Below are 15,290 nucleotides of genomic sequence, written 5' to 3' on the forward strand. Positions count from 1 at the left end.
GGCCCTTCCCCCGTTTTTTGTTTGTACGAGGGATTGAATTCAGGGGCACTCAACCACTAAGTCACATCCCCAGCCCTTTTTATTTTTAATTTTGAGACAGGAGCTTGCTAAGTTGCTGAAGCTTAGTTTTGAACCTGCAATCCTCCTGCCTCAGCCTCCCAAGCTGCTGAGTTTACAGGCATGTGCCACCAAGCACGTGATATGCACTTTTGAAGAGAATGCATCATAATTGTTGCATCTAAAGAAGACACCACCTCTCCAATCCCTACATGAATCCACATTTATTTTGATACTTCTTAAAGGAAAAGACTTTTCATTTTTGCATTGAGATTTTGAGCTCCTTCAACTCCTATGGAGTATTAATGTAAAGTAGGATTAATCAAAAAATGTGTGTTAGGTATTTTATAAACATTAAGAGTCAGAGAAATTGATTATAGGGATTAAAAAGTTTAGACATCTAGGGCAAGATATTGCAAAACCAGTGTTTGTTTTTTAAGCAATGCTGCTAAGAAAATTGGTTTAGGAGAACAAAATCATAAACAGAGTTCCCAAGAATCTAGATTTTTCCTCTTTTTGCCCACAAAAGTTCTGTTTCTTGTACCTCAGAAAGCCATAGTCCTTTTAACAAAGGCCCTGAAAATGCACTTCCCCAAGGTTCCCATGACTGACCAATCGAAGTAATCTCCTCTATGCAGATTGGCACTTTTAACTTCAGCCACAAGGGAAAAAAAAGCTTTTGGAATTCTAGGTATCAGAAAGTGGGTACAAAAGCTATATCTATAGCAAGTGTCGATCTAGGGAGATGTTATATGTTTGGTGTTACATTTTAATCTTATATTTTTGGATATTAATTGTTTATTTCATAATGATACTAATCCAGAGCAAGTATACCTGGTGCTCTTTCAGTTTCCAAATGCACATGGTCTGTACTTACAACAGTTCCATGAAGTTGACCTGAATTAGAAATGTCCCTTTCAGAAGACACGAACATTGAGGCTTTGATAGATTAAATAACCTGTCTATGGGGTGTGTGAAGAGTGACAGTGGCTGAAAATGGATCTAAACTGCCACAGCTGCAAATCTAGGGCTCTTTCATTTTTACCCACATATGGGTTCTGTTGTGGAAAGGAGAAAGCCAACAATATTTGTGATTTTGCTGCTGGTTAGGCCAATCTCTTATTTGCCACGTCTTACTTTTTATGACACCTGGGGTGAAATACAGACCTTTGATTCCAAACCCTGCAGAGTTTGGTGAGGAAGGAGTGTTGAGCCCTCGTGGGTAGTGTGTTTAGATTCCTATCTCATTGAGTCAGAGTTGCTGAGAAAAGTAGGGGAAAGGGCATGGGCTGGAAGGAAGTTTCTCATAATAACAAGGAGTGCTAGTGTCTGCTTCCCCGTGCCAGGTGTGTCCTTGTGTATGTTATACACCCTCCAGGGGACAGACCTAGCAAGATGATATGGGGTCTCAAGTGGGAGTGACTTGGCATCTGCATGGGGCGGGGGGAACCTAGTTAGAGGTGGTGAAGTTGCCCATGATCATCAGTGAGGGTGTCCTGTGTCATCTTTTCTCCAGCATCTATTGTCAAGCATTCACCTCCACATACCTTTAAACAGTTAAAAAAAAAATGTTTTTCTGTTTTCACAACCATTTTATGTCAATAGCAAATAATAAGTCACAAAAATGCCCAACTGGCAAGAGTAATTTCTTTTTCTTCCTTTCCCCTTTTCTTTCTTTCTCTCTCTCTTTAAAGTTTTTGGAGTTTTATTCATAGATAATTAGCAGTATTTGTTCTAGTTATCATCACAACTTACATTTGCAAAGATTTGATCATGTCAAACTTACTGCCTGGCAATATGGTAATTGCCATAGAGTGTTGAATGCTTCTTCCTAAATCTACCTGAAAAGCACCTGAACAAGGAGAAAAGTATAAATTTGAAGAAAAGGTACTTTAAAAATTAATGAGCTGGGTACAGTGGCACATGCCTATAATCTCAGAGGCTAGGCAAGCTGAAGCAGGAGGATCGTGAGTTCAAAGACAGACTCAGCAATTAGTGAGGGCCTACACAACTCAATGAGACCCTGACTCTAAACAAAATACAAAAAAGGGCTGGGGATTTGGCTCAGTGGTTAAGTGCTCATGAGTTCAATACCCCATACTAAAAGAAAAAAAAAATTTCTTGAAAAATTCTTGAAGCATCTGCAGGATGCCCAGTATAAATATATCAGGGCAGAGGCAGGACAGGGGAGGGGAAATAGCTGGAGCCTGGGGTGGAGGATGGCTGGGGAGGGGTGTAGGAGAGAAAACTGTCATAAAAACCCCATTGTGGTGCCTAGTGGATAAAAAGAGCCACAGATCGACTAATCATACTCCAAAAATGTCACTTTCATTTCTAAATCCTCACACTGGTATCTTCTCCCAGGACTGTTGCTTCCTAGCAGCTTAAATGCTAAACCTGGGCATCTCCTGGTGAGGTGGCAGCAAACCGATTGTCCACAATGGTTCTGCAGGGTCTGGAGCTCTTCACCAGGGAAGTGCTTATCCCCACCCCCTTCCGCACCCACTTCCACCGCCCACACGTAAATACACAGCACTGGGGAGAACAGGCATTACCCCTGGCCCCAAACACAAACTCTCCTGCCAAAATAACAATGCCTGAGGGCTAGAGGAGTGAGAGAGCACAGCGTGTACCCTCTGAAACAGAAGTCTTGAAACAGACAAAACAGGAATTCAGGAAAATCACTCTAGGTCTACTTCAGAAGACAAAGAAAACTTTCACACTTTCAAAACTTTTTTCAAACGAAAAAAGAAATCATAACTAAGAATTATGTATGTAACTAATCAGGCATAATGTTGAAATAAAATATGTGCTAGATGAGGAATATTATAGGATGGACAGAACTAAAAATCATTTTGAGGAGTGATAACAAAAACATCAATATCTAAGAGCAAAAAAGGGAAAGATGATTCATCAGACTTGCCAGAGACAATGTCAATTGGGTTTCCCTGTGTGAGCATTCACCGATTAGGAAATAAGATGAACGTGAATGAAGGATGGAAACAAAATGTATAGCATGGAGACATTAGTTTGACCAAGATCTGTGCAAGATTTCTACAGAAAAACTTTTAAAACTTGAATACATTTTCCCTCCTTCCTTTTGAAATCAGTCCATGTTTGGGTATGGGGGTGGGCAGGATGTAGAGGAAAAGTCAGTGTTAAAGCCTTTGGACAGAATACTCAGAAAACAAATGCTTTGCTCACATGTTCACTGCTGGGGCAGTGGTGTTGCCTGGACTTTGGACTCCTGTGGAAAACTTTGCAGCCTGCAAAATTATTATTAAATGCTTGTATTTCCTAATAAAAACATGAACAAATGTAATATTTCCCCCTCAAAGTCAGTTTCCTTAGTTGTTCTCTTCTCCATATAAAGACAAAACACTCATTTCAGCAAAACGCAAACAAGCAAACAAAAAACATACCATGATTCTATAAGGACGTGATTAACTCTTTCATGTGTTTATGGACGGTTCCTGAACAGATACATTAAAGTTGAAAAAAAAAATGTAACATCAATGCAGAAAATTTGAAGCTGATAGGGGGCTGGAGAATTTATATCAGATATCAGATATCCCTCTTTTGCAGTACAGGGTGTTTTGTTGCTGCTGTTTGGGGGTTTTGTTTTGTTTTTGTTTGGGTACCAAGCATTGAACCCAGGGACACTTAACCACTGAGCTACATCCCCATATCCCCTGCTGTTCCCCTGCCCCTTTCTGACACAAGGTCTTATGAAATTGTTTAGGGTCTCGCTAAATTGCTGAGTCTGGCTCTGAACTTGCGATCCTCCCGCCTCTGCCTCCAGAGTTTCCAGAATGACAAGTGTGTTCCTCCATGTCTGGCTATTTTTTTTTTGTTTGTTTGTTTTATTCTTATGATTTTTTTCGTTCTAATTTAAAAGCCACTTTTTCTTCACTTTCTGTTTTTACACTGCTAAACTGTTCATGGTGTGCTTCCCAAGTATTCTGTCATCAATACAAATCCACCCATCCTCCAGATGGGTCCACTGGCACCTTCCAGATGATTCATCATGCTTACACTGATGTCTCTGTTCTCTGACTTCAGGAATTGATGGCTCAAGGCAGAACTGTGTTCTTCAGTAGCCCCTAGTCCCAATTCACCAATTCTGGAATCCCCACAAAACAATGCCATCTCCCTCACACTTCCTCTCCTGCTACCATCTCAGTATGGGCTGAGAGATTTTATTAGACACACTCCTCTGTCTAATCCTATTGAAAGTGCTCATCCTCATATTATAGAAATCAGTACACAAAGAGCTGTTTCCTTCTGTGAAGGAAGATCAGCTAATTTCTTCAGGCAATGGTGTCTGATGAAAAAAAGAAAAGAAATATAGAAAATGGAAAGAAAGAAATGAGGGAGGAAAGGAGGGGAGAAAGGAAGGGAGGGAGAGAAAGGGAGAAAGGATTAAATATCCTGGAGTTGGATTTGTGCTATTTACTCTCTGTACCATCTCAGTCGGTTTATTTAACCTCCCAAGCTTTAACCTCCCAAACTTTAACTTCCTTTTTACTGGAATAATAAAATTAAAATATTTAAATTTGTGGTGAGGGTGAAATGAGTTAATTTACAAGTAACATACTTGAAAAATATTCAACAAGTGCGGGTTAACTGTGATGGTTAATTTTATGTGCACTGGACTATGAGGTTCCCAAACATATGACCAAATAGTATTATGGGTGTTTCTGTGAGGATAGTTTTGGATGAGTTTAACTTTTTTTCAGTATTAGGAATTGAACCCAAGGCCTGTGCCTGCTGAGCAAGCACTCCATCACTGAGCCACATTCCCAGTGCTTTTTATTTTTCATTTTGAGACGGGGTCTTGCTAAGTTGCCCAGGTTGGTCTCCAGCTTGCAGTGGTCTTGGCTCAGTCTCCTGAGTCACTGGGATCACAGGCATGGATCACAGAATCCAGCATGTTTAACATTTTAATCAATAGACTAAATAACGCAGATTGACCTATCTAACATGGTGAGCCTCATCCCATCACTTGAAGATTTGAGCAGAACTAAAAGTTCTATTGAGTGAGAGGGAATTCCTCCCACCTGACAACCGTCGTCCTGGAACATCAGCCTTTCCTTGCCTTTGAACTCAGAGAAGTAATCTCTTTCTAGGTTTCAAGCTTACTACCTTTGGACTAGAGCCATCTTAACAGCTCCCCTGGTTCTCAGGCCTTCAGATGCCAACCAGAACTATAGTACTATCTCCCCTGCAGTTTGCTGTTTGCAGACCTTTTGACTTGTGAATCTCAATAATTGAGTAAGCCAGTTCCTTAAAATAAAACTACACACACACACACACACACACAAACACACACACACACACACACACATGCCCTGTTGGTTCTGTTTCTCTGGAAAGCCCTAACTAGTACAGTAATTTATATTATTATTTAAAAATTATATCTTGATGCCTTTCTGTATATTCAAGATATCTTCACTCCCTGTCTCATTCAGTCCTGTGGAAAATTATTTTATTTGCAAAGTAAGAAACTGACATTAAGTCTTCCAACAGAAATCTCCTGAAGCCACAGTCCTAGAACCTTTATTTTTTTCTGGTGGTGAAGTGGCACCCACAGAAAAGCCCTCTTCACCCTGGCTGATTTTAGGACTGTCAGCAAAAGAGTTCAATGTAGATAAACTTCCTATTTTCGTGTCACCCTGTTTACTTGGCCACTGACCGAGAAAATACCAGCACTCCGGGTGCTGGACACCCCCTTACTAGTTTTTCACAAACATATCCAGTATAATACTTTGTAGAAATGTGCAAACAAGGCCTCTGGCCTTGAGCTGGGCTTCACAGAGATGTCTACATTTTTAAGATAAGTTACAATTTGGCTCCATGGTAACAGCTGGCAGGGGGAGGAAAGAAAGGGGAGAAGAAGCTCTCCCCTTCTCAGGTGTTGTCCTTGAAGAGTTAACATGTCCAGAACAGTGAAAGAAAAAGCTGCTTTTATGTGAACTTCTGCAGACTGTGAACTTCTGAGCCCCTCCCCTTATCTACTGGGTATAAAACTCTGAAACTCCCTGAACTCGGGGTTCAGGGGATTGATTGATTACAGCAAAAGCTGTGCCCTCTGGACCTGGCTGCAGCCAAATAAAACTGTTTCCTGCTATCTTCGGTGCCCTGCCTCGTTTGTCCCTACAACAGTGGGGGAACATTTCCAGAAAAGTGGCTATTTATTTGGAGGTGATGGTTTCACACCCTGTTTTTAAATTTTTATTATAATTGCTTTGGTATCTGATGAGTTAAACAGTGACCAGAAAGGGGAAAATCAGAGGCTGTATGGAGTAGGCAAAAGTTTGACAAGTTCAAAGGAGAAAGCTCCAGACCCCAACAGCTCATAGAAAAGGGGAAGTATATTCTATAAAAGTTTAACTGGGTGGGTGCGGTGGTGCATGCCTGTAATCCCACTTAGCTCAGGAGGCTGAGACAGGAGGATTGAGAGTTCAAAGCCAGCCTCAGCAATGTAAGACCCTGTCTCGAAATAAAGTACAAAATAGGGCTGGGGATGTGGCTCAGTGGTTGAGTGCCATTGAGTTGAATCCCTAGAACCCGCCCCCCCCCACCCCCATTTAAAAAAAAAAATGTTTAACGGAAGACCTTTCCTCTAACAGGCCAGTAGTACTTTAGTCCTTGCCCCCAGGAGGCCTGCAGGGGCCACATGGGAGGCCAATGATAGCTCTACGTCCAAGTCACTATTTGACAAAAGAGATTTCAGTGATCTGAACCCAGCTGATTTCAAGAACTGGAATGAATCTGAGAAGTTATCCAACTAATAGATTCTGGGAAGATGACAGCAGCATAATTTTTGAATCTTTGAATCCCCATTTAAAAATAAATACAGGAATGTCAGAATTTCAAAAACATTCGCAATAATGTGATTGACAGCATATCCCCACGATCCCCCAAATGCAAGTGGGTGAGCATAAACCAACAGCCACGAAAGCTGTGGTGGCATCTGTGAGGGAGAAAGCACAGGACAGACACTATGGTATGTCTGAGGCATCTGAGAACTGGAGAACCTCTCAAGAGCCTGTGAGAGCCCACTGGAGAGCAGGCAGACACACTGAGGAGCTGCAGCCCCCACGGGGAGTGATCTGACCCACCCGGTGCTAATGACGCTCCACGCCCTGCAGGCTGGAATAGCACCACCACTGGTGTGTGGGTTATTGTTTAACTGTCTGATTGGTAGCACTGGCTGATTTCTATGGTGTAAGCACTGTCATCATAGTGAACTGCCAGCTATCAACATGAACATAAAGTTGGAAAGAGCTGTATACAATTGATTCTTGTAAGGTGGGAGCCCACTGTGAACAATGGAAAAAAACAGGGCTCTCTTCCATGACTGGCCACAGAAACCACTGAGGGTGAAGGACGAACAAGCAGAATAAGGACAACTGCAACGAAGGGAAGGAATCTCAACCTTCTTTTCTACTTATTGGGGAAATGAAACAGAGAAGGAAAAAGAATGGGCCAGAGCCAGGAAATCTGAGAGGGGTGGAACAGAGCCAGGAAATCACAGAGAACCGTCTACTGTATTTCTGAGCACCCTACAAAAACAAAAAGAATTAGGGAGCTCTGCAAAACTGCCAACGGCTACTTTAAATCATACCACCTTCCAAAAATTCAGGAAAACTGTTATATAAAATGAGCAATAGAAAGCACAGGGCAATATCCCACGCAATGTTATTATAGGAAGTCATGTTAACTCTTTGGATTCCAAACCTGCCGCACATGAGCATCCACCAGAATAGAGCAGAGCCAGAAAATGCTCTTCCTGAGCCATTTATTCTGGATAGGAGATGACACTCATGACCACCTGCCAGGAGTTATGGAGAACTAAGGCAAGCTGTGATGTTAAGGGTGGTTGTCTTCTGCACCTCCTTCCACTCTCTATCCCTTCATGGCCCTAAATGAAAGCTCATAAAGCTTTGACAACTAATGACTTAGCAATTGATTTTAGCTTAACAGAGTTCCCTTTCTCAGTGCTTTCCTATGGCAGCTGTATTTCATTGATTTTCACTGTGTGACTTCCTTAAGGAATCACTAATATGAGAATTTCAAAAGATTTCAGGCTGGGTGTGGTGGGGGAGGTTTGTGGTCGGAGATGCTTTAATCATTCAGGTCTTTGGTAGCAAATTAAACTCTAAGCAGACTAGAAGAAAGGGCTGATCATGACTTAGGAAGGGTAGGAGCCAGGGACCCAAAGGGAATTGTAGAAACACGGTTCAAGAACCATCTGTTGAGGGTGCACATTAGGTAACACAGTTCCAAACACATTTTAATTCTAAATATTAAAATCCCTGGGAAGGAAGCAGCTTATGGTGCAGACATGGCCAAGTCCAGGAACCACACCACAAACAACCAGTCCCCAAATGGCACAGAAACGGCATCAAGAAACCCTGATCACAAAGATATAAATTTGGGGGGGGAGGGTATTTGGGATTGAATTTAGGGGCACTCGACCCACTGAGCCACCTCTCCAGCCCTAGTTTATATTTTATATAGAGACAGTGTCTCACTGAGCTGCTTAGTGCCTCGCTGTTGCTGACGCTGGTTTTGCACTTGCGATTCTCCTGCCTAACTCCCCCCACCCAAGCTGCACCACCACTCCCTGTTAGATATGAATTTCTTAAGGGGGTACACCCCAAGTTCCTGAGAAATATACGTTTTGCCAAAAAGCACAACAAGAAAGCCCTGAAAAAGATGCAGGCAAACCAAGGAGATGAGTGCACATGCCCTGGTAAAGCCCAAGGAGATTAAGCCCCAAATGATAAAGGGTACCAGCAGAAAGCTTGATCGCCTTGCCTTCCTTGCCCACCTTAAGCTTGGGAAGTGTGCTTGTGCCCACATGGCCAGGGGTTATAGACTCTGCCGGCTAAAGGCCAAAGCCCAAGCCCAAGATCCAGTATCAGTTCTGGCTCCAGCTTCAGCTCTTGCTCCCAAAGGTTCCCAGGCCCCCAAGGGTGCCCAGGTCCCTGCAAAGGCTCCATGATAAAAACCTCTGTCTGTGAATGTGAGGACAGAAGGACTGGTGTGACCCCTGGGCCCCTGTCTACAGAGGACTAGTGTCCTCCTGTGCTTTTGTACAAATAAAACCAGAGGCAGGATCTGTTAAAAAAAAAAAAAAGAAAGAAAGAAAAATCCCTGGAAAGGAAGACTCAATTGGTCTTTTGAGGTCACATGTCCATTCTATTGAGAAACAAGTGAGATTTTATAATCAGCAGCTATAGACTGCACAGAATTTCTCAAAAAGAGAAACAAAGAAGAAAAACCACAAGATACCTACCAGACTTTCTCCAGATCTGCCCACTTGCTGTCATCCTAAGATTCAATGCACTTTTGTTGAAAGCCATCTAATAAGTAACTTAAAACATTAGAACAAAAAATTTCAACCTGATGTGGCTGGTTTTTACATGGCTTCTCTTCTGTCCCACACCAACCCAGGACTGGACTTGACACTGCTTCACATTCCCTTGCAGAACTCCCTCACGTATCACATTCTTAAAGAAAGATGCTGCACTGAGACAGAGAAGAAAACTATTGCATGCCCAGAGTAAACAAACTAAAATACTGCTAAGAAATGACCCCAATACCCATCATCTGTAAAATGAACAAGCAAAATAAGTGTAAGTGCAGAATGGAATTGCTACACAGCCTGAGAGTGAGTGATTACAACTGCACAACAGCATGGGTGATCTCACAAACAACACTGAGTCAAAGAAGTTGGGCAAAAACAAATACCTACTCTATGGTTCTACATGGAATACAAAACAGGCAAAACTAACCCATGTTGTTCTAAGTCACAATGCTTGTTACCCTATGGGAGGGGTCCTGAGTGCAAGAGGACAAAGAGGACGGCTTAGAGCTCTAGTTCTGTGGGTGTGTTCTATTGGTGAAAATGTACCAGGGGTGAAGTTTTTAATACAAATGCACTTTTGTTTGTATATTATATACCTCAATAAAAAGTCGAAAAGCCAGGCGTGGTGGCACATGCCTGTAATACGGCTCAGGAGGCTGAGGCAGGAGGATGGTGAGTGCAAAGCCAGCCTGGACAAAACAGAGGCGCTAAGCAACTCAGTGAGACACTGTCTCTAAATAAAATACAAACTAGGGTTGGGCATGTGGCTCAGTGGTCCAGTGCCCAGTGTACCCCCCCCACACACACACACAAAACAGTCAAAGAAACTTTATCAGACATTATTGCCCTTCCTAAAGTCCCTCCTGAGCTCCCTGAGTATCTCTCCTACCTTGTACTCAGAAGCCTTCTCTGGCTTCTCTGCTCCTGCTACACACACACCACCAGCCCTGTCCTGTGTAGCTCCCCAGAGGGGGCTGGTCTTCTGATTGTCTCTTAGACAACAACCTTGCCTGACCTTCTGTCCTATGCTTTTTCATAGTTTTCATGAACAAAATGTTCTTCATCTCATCACATCCTCACCTGAAAAGCACATTTGCAAACATTCATAATTTTGGATTCACGAATCCTCTCCTCAGGGTATGGATTAGACAAGATTCCACTAATTTATAGTCCAAACTTCCTCCTGCTCCCTCCTTTCCTTCTCTCAGGGAAGTTAGACATTAAGTCCAAAGGGTTCATGTCTAGTGATAACATCTATGATATCATGAGTGTGAAGTATCTGTCTGGGCTTTGGATCCTCTCAGTCCTGCCTCAATAAAAAGTCAAAAAGCCAGTAAATACCTCAGCTCCTTTGCCCTTGGATAATACTCTAGGGAACTTGTATTATGTGGGCTCCTGAGCTCCCCAGAGGAATTCAAGCTCAAGTTGCCCATCATTTGTAATTTGTTGAAATCCTTTATGGGTTGCCCTTCTTTCTCTATCTCAATTCTCCAACCCCCTATATCCCTTGAAGATGTCTCCTAGATCATCTCCCAAATAGAACTGCTCTACTTGAATCTCTCTGTTAGAGTCCGAATCAAATCTGAGAACTAGAAACAAAAGTGGTGAACTACTTTACCTATAACACGCACATGCCAGTGTGCGCACACACACACACACACACACACACACACAATAAAGTATATTAGTGTGTGACAGACATCCCCTCAGGTGACTCCCAAGGAGTCATGGCCTTTGCATAAACCCTCCCCTGAGTATTATGTATGTATGTATGTATGTATGGAACTTGTGACTTCCTTCTATCCAACTGAATATGGCAGAATTGATAAGCTGGTCACTCCTGGGATTACATTCCATACAGTAGACCAGGGAAAGACTACTGCTGCTTGGAAAGAAGCAGACTGCCATGTTTGAGACACCTGAGAAGATCATAGGACAAAACTGCCGTTGTCCTCTAGAAGTTGGGTCTGATCTCTAGCAAGAAAACGGGGACCTCAGGCCTGCAACCACAAGGAAAGAAATTCTGGCAACACTCAGAGTAATTCTGGAAGTGGATTCTTTTTATGTCAAGCTCCAGATGAGAACGCAGCCCTGCTAACATCATGGTTGCAGCCTCATGATACCTTGAGCAAGCGGACCCAGGTGAGCCATTTCTGTGGGCTCTGGACCCACAGAAATCCTGAGATTAATAAATGTGAAGCTAATGAAATCACTATAAATTGGTGGTAATTTGTTAACAATGATATAATTCTCCATGCAACCTTTTGACCAGAGATGAGGACTTATTTCTCCTTACTCCCTAGGACCTTGCTGGCAAGGATCTGGCATCAAAGGCATCTCCAGTTCCACTTTAGTCTGATTTTTATCATCTGAGGACAGCCAATACTGCTGTGCTTTCTTATTCCTCTTGAATTGTTTTCACTAAAAGTGAATATTCATAGGGCCCAACAATTCTCTGGTGAAGGCAAGTTTCTTCATAATGCCTCCATAAATTCCTTCTGGAGGGCTTGATCCAGCAGAGCCCGATTTTCCCATTGACATGACCAGGTCATGGATCACAAGATCTGGTTCCAGGCTCGTTGCAAAAGTCAGCTGTGTTGGAATAGAGTACATGAATTTCTTTCCTTACTGAACATGTATATCAAAGATTTATATCATGAATTCAGGCAATCCTCCAAAAGACTGTAAGGCTGAGAGGTTCTCATCTCTGCTATGAGAAGTTTAACAGAATTATTTGGCAGCTCTGCATGATGAGCTTCCAAAAACTGCCCTCCAGCTTCGGAGGCTGAACTGTGTTTGTCTCTTCTTGTACTCCCTGATATCTGCTTTCTCTAACATTTCAGTGCTCTTTCCAGTCAAGTTGCAAGGATTTCTTTCCTGGGGGTTGGTGGGATGATGGGGTCATTCTTCTTTCATCTCAGCATTTCCATTCAGCTGAGTGAATTTTTATCCTGACTGTCCACCTGCCAGCTCCCATGTCTGTTGGTTGTCCCCAGTTTGGGCAAAAGGCATGCTTTTGCAACTCAGGCCACAATTATATGTATTCATGTCCCAAGAAGAGGATTCATCTTTTAAAAAAAATTGGATGAAGTTAGGATCTTAAAAAGTCACTTTCTAGTTATTTTTTTACCTCTATTACCACACCAGAAATCAAAATAAATAAATAAATAAATATCCTAATAAAGTTTTATTAGCCTTTTCTGTGAATAATTTTGCAAACCATTTTATATTTGTCCCGCTTTAAAATGGTCTCCCAGTAGGTTCCTTTAGACTCCATCTCATCACAGTCCACAGTTTTTTTCCCCAGATGCGCAGTAGTTCTGAGCCTCCACATCACCTCTGCATATGAATCCTTCCCAGGGCAGTTCTCTGCTAAATTCTGGATTACTGCTGCCATTGCTCTTGGTCTCACTATTGTTCAGCCTATAAGAGGATGGCTAGGCATATTCAGTTGATGTATTGGGTTCACTTCTGGGGAAGGGGACTTGGCCAAGGGTGGCTCATGGGTGGGCTCTAAGCTCACCACTCTCTCAGGTTCCCTACTCATGCTCTACCAGGAACCCGAAGCCCAACCACTGTGCTGAGAGAGCGACTTTCCTGGAGCTGACAGACTCAGTCGCAAGCTGGGCTGAGGCCATTCTCCGCTCTCTGGAGCACAGCTACTATGCCTGCACTGGAGCTGCTGATGCAGAGTCACTTCTTTCCTGCAACAACTTTTCATAATGAGACTCGGGAATTTTAATCAAGTCTCAGAACTTTCTGTTAAATTCTTATCCTAGAACAAAGACTGCCTGGAGCAACATACCCTTGAGGACAGCCTTGAGATTTGTTCTCTTGAACTGGCACAGTTGGTGTCACCGTGTTCCCATTGAATACCTGCCTTGACAAACAAGTTCATTCAATCTATTTGATGACCCCTTACAAAGTCATATATTTTTGCATTTTCCAGATAGGAAAGAAAGATTGTTTAAAGTCACACAGACATCAGTTGGTAAAGCTGAGATGGGGACCCAAGTGTGTTTGACTACAAAATTCATTCTTTTTCCTTGTCTGTGGACATGAAAGAAGAGAATATAGAGACTTGTCTTCCGAACCTAAAACACCAAAGAATGGTGTTTTGCAAAACCTTGTGTTCTGTAGGAATATTTTGTGTTTGCTGCCGATTTTCTGGGGAAAAATAATCTTTAAAAAATTATATTTAAAAAGTGCTGGAGGTATTATTGACATAAAATACTATATATTTTTTGTATGTACAACTTGATGTGTTTAAAGAAAAACCATCATGCTAATCAATGTAACAAAGTTGTACATTGTCTCCCAATGTGCCCCTTCTGCCCCTTTTTAAGTGTATTTTCATTTTGCTGATAATGTGTGTGTGTGGGGGGGGAACAAAGGAAATTTCTAGATTACTTTCTGAGTAATTTCCAGAGATTTTCATGCTGTTTTGCATTTATGATAAGATTCCCTGGTGCCAAGTGATGTATCTACTTGAATACTCACTTGAATAGCTCACTTCCCAAGTGTTTACTTGAATACTCTACTTGAATAGCTCACTTCCCAAGTGTCGTGATGTAGAGGTCATGGAGAATGAAAACCCCACATGGTCTGGATAGAGAAAAATAAACTGATGTTTGAGCCAGAGTGATTGTTGAACTCCAAGAGAACCTGAGCCAGAGCAAGACATTCCAGGCTCCTTTCATAAGCCAAGTTTAGTTACAGCAAACTCACATCCTCTAAATCAAATTAATGTGAGTTTGAAATTTACTAGAAATGTAGTTTATTTCTCCTTACTATGTCATTTTTTGGTTTTATAAGAGCCACAAGCTTCAAGGATATATTTCTTAGTTTCATGATTGCCTATTTTTAACATAAGAAGATGATTTTCTCATATACTGGAGATCTTCAAAATTTTTCCTCTCTATAAAATCTGAACATAATTCAAATTTTAAAATGTTTTAAAATTAAAGTCTAAAAGCTTTACTTTTTTTTGGAAAAAAAGATGAGCATGTTATAAAAATTAATTCTAAAAAAAATACAGAGAAAGTAATTTTTTTAAAAGTGTACTTCAATCCCACTACTGCAAAAATAAACATTGCTAATGATAAGCATGGTTTTAAATATCTCTCTACAAATATGCAAATGGAAGGGGAGGGAAATAATTTTACAGATATGAGATCATACCAGATACAACATTTTAAACAAAAGTGTCAAGTTTGGTTTTTATAGAAAAGAAATAACTGCGCAATGAAATTAAAGGAATTCAAGTTTGGATAAATGTTCTTTCTGATAGAAAATATTACTATCTGAAGAATCATTTTAAAATAATCTTGAGAACCCTAACAACTTTTATTGTAAGAAATACACATTTCAATTCTAGAGAGTACCTGTTAGCTCCTTACTAAAAAAAAAAAAAAAAAAAAAAAAAAAAAAGAGAGAGATAATTTATACATTTGTACTTCATTTCCTCCCCTTCACATTTCTAATATTATATTAATGTTTTTCATGTTGTTGATGTTAAAAACACTTGCATACCATTCCATTACCTTAATTCACATAGTTGCTCAGTCCTAGTTTTATGGAGTCAATGAGTACCAATAGTGACAATCTTGATTTTAATTAATCACTACTGTTATTTTGAATTATGTTTTTTTCCATTGCTGAGCTCTTTATTTTTTTTCTCTTTTGATTGTTTATATTTCATTACTGGATATTCTTTCTAGGAAAGAGGCTCATAGGGTCTGGATCTCCTGAGATCTTGCATGCTTCAGTGTTTAGTACCTTTTTACTTTGTGTATACAACTATTGGCTATATTTCTTTCCTCCACAAGTTTTTAAGTGTTACTTCACTGATTTT

At 41.2% G+C, this 15,290-nt stretch overlaps 1 pseudogene; it reads left to right on the forward strand.

Annotated features, from left to right (window-relative positions):
* The first annotated feature begins 8,407 nt into the window (after positions 1-8,407).
* LOC113200319 (large ribosomal subunit protein eL29-like) lies at positions 8,408-9,070 on the forward strand (annotated as a pseudogene).
* The last annotated feature ends 6,220 nt before the right edge of the window (positions 9,071-15,290 follow it).

This window comes from Urocitellus parryii, chromosome 11 (genome assembly GCF_045843805.1).
Source record: "Urocitellus parryii isolate mUroPar1 chromosome 11, mUroPar1.hap1, whole genome shotgun sequence".
In the NCBI taxonomy this organism is placed as follows: Eukaryota; Metazoa; Chordata; class Mammalia; order Rodentia; family Sciuridae; genus Urocitellus; species Urocitellus parryii.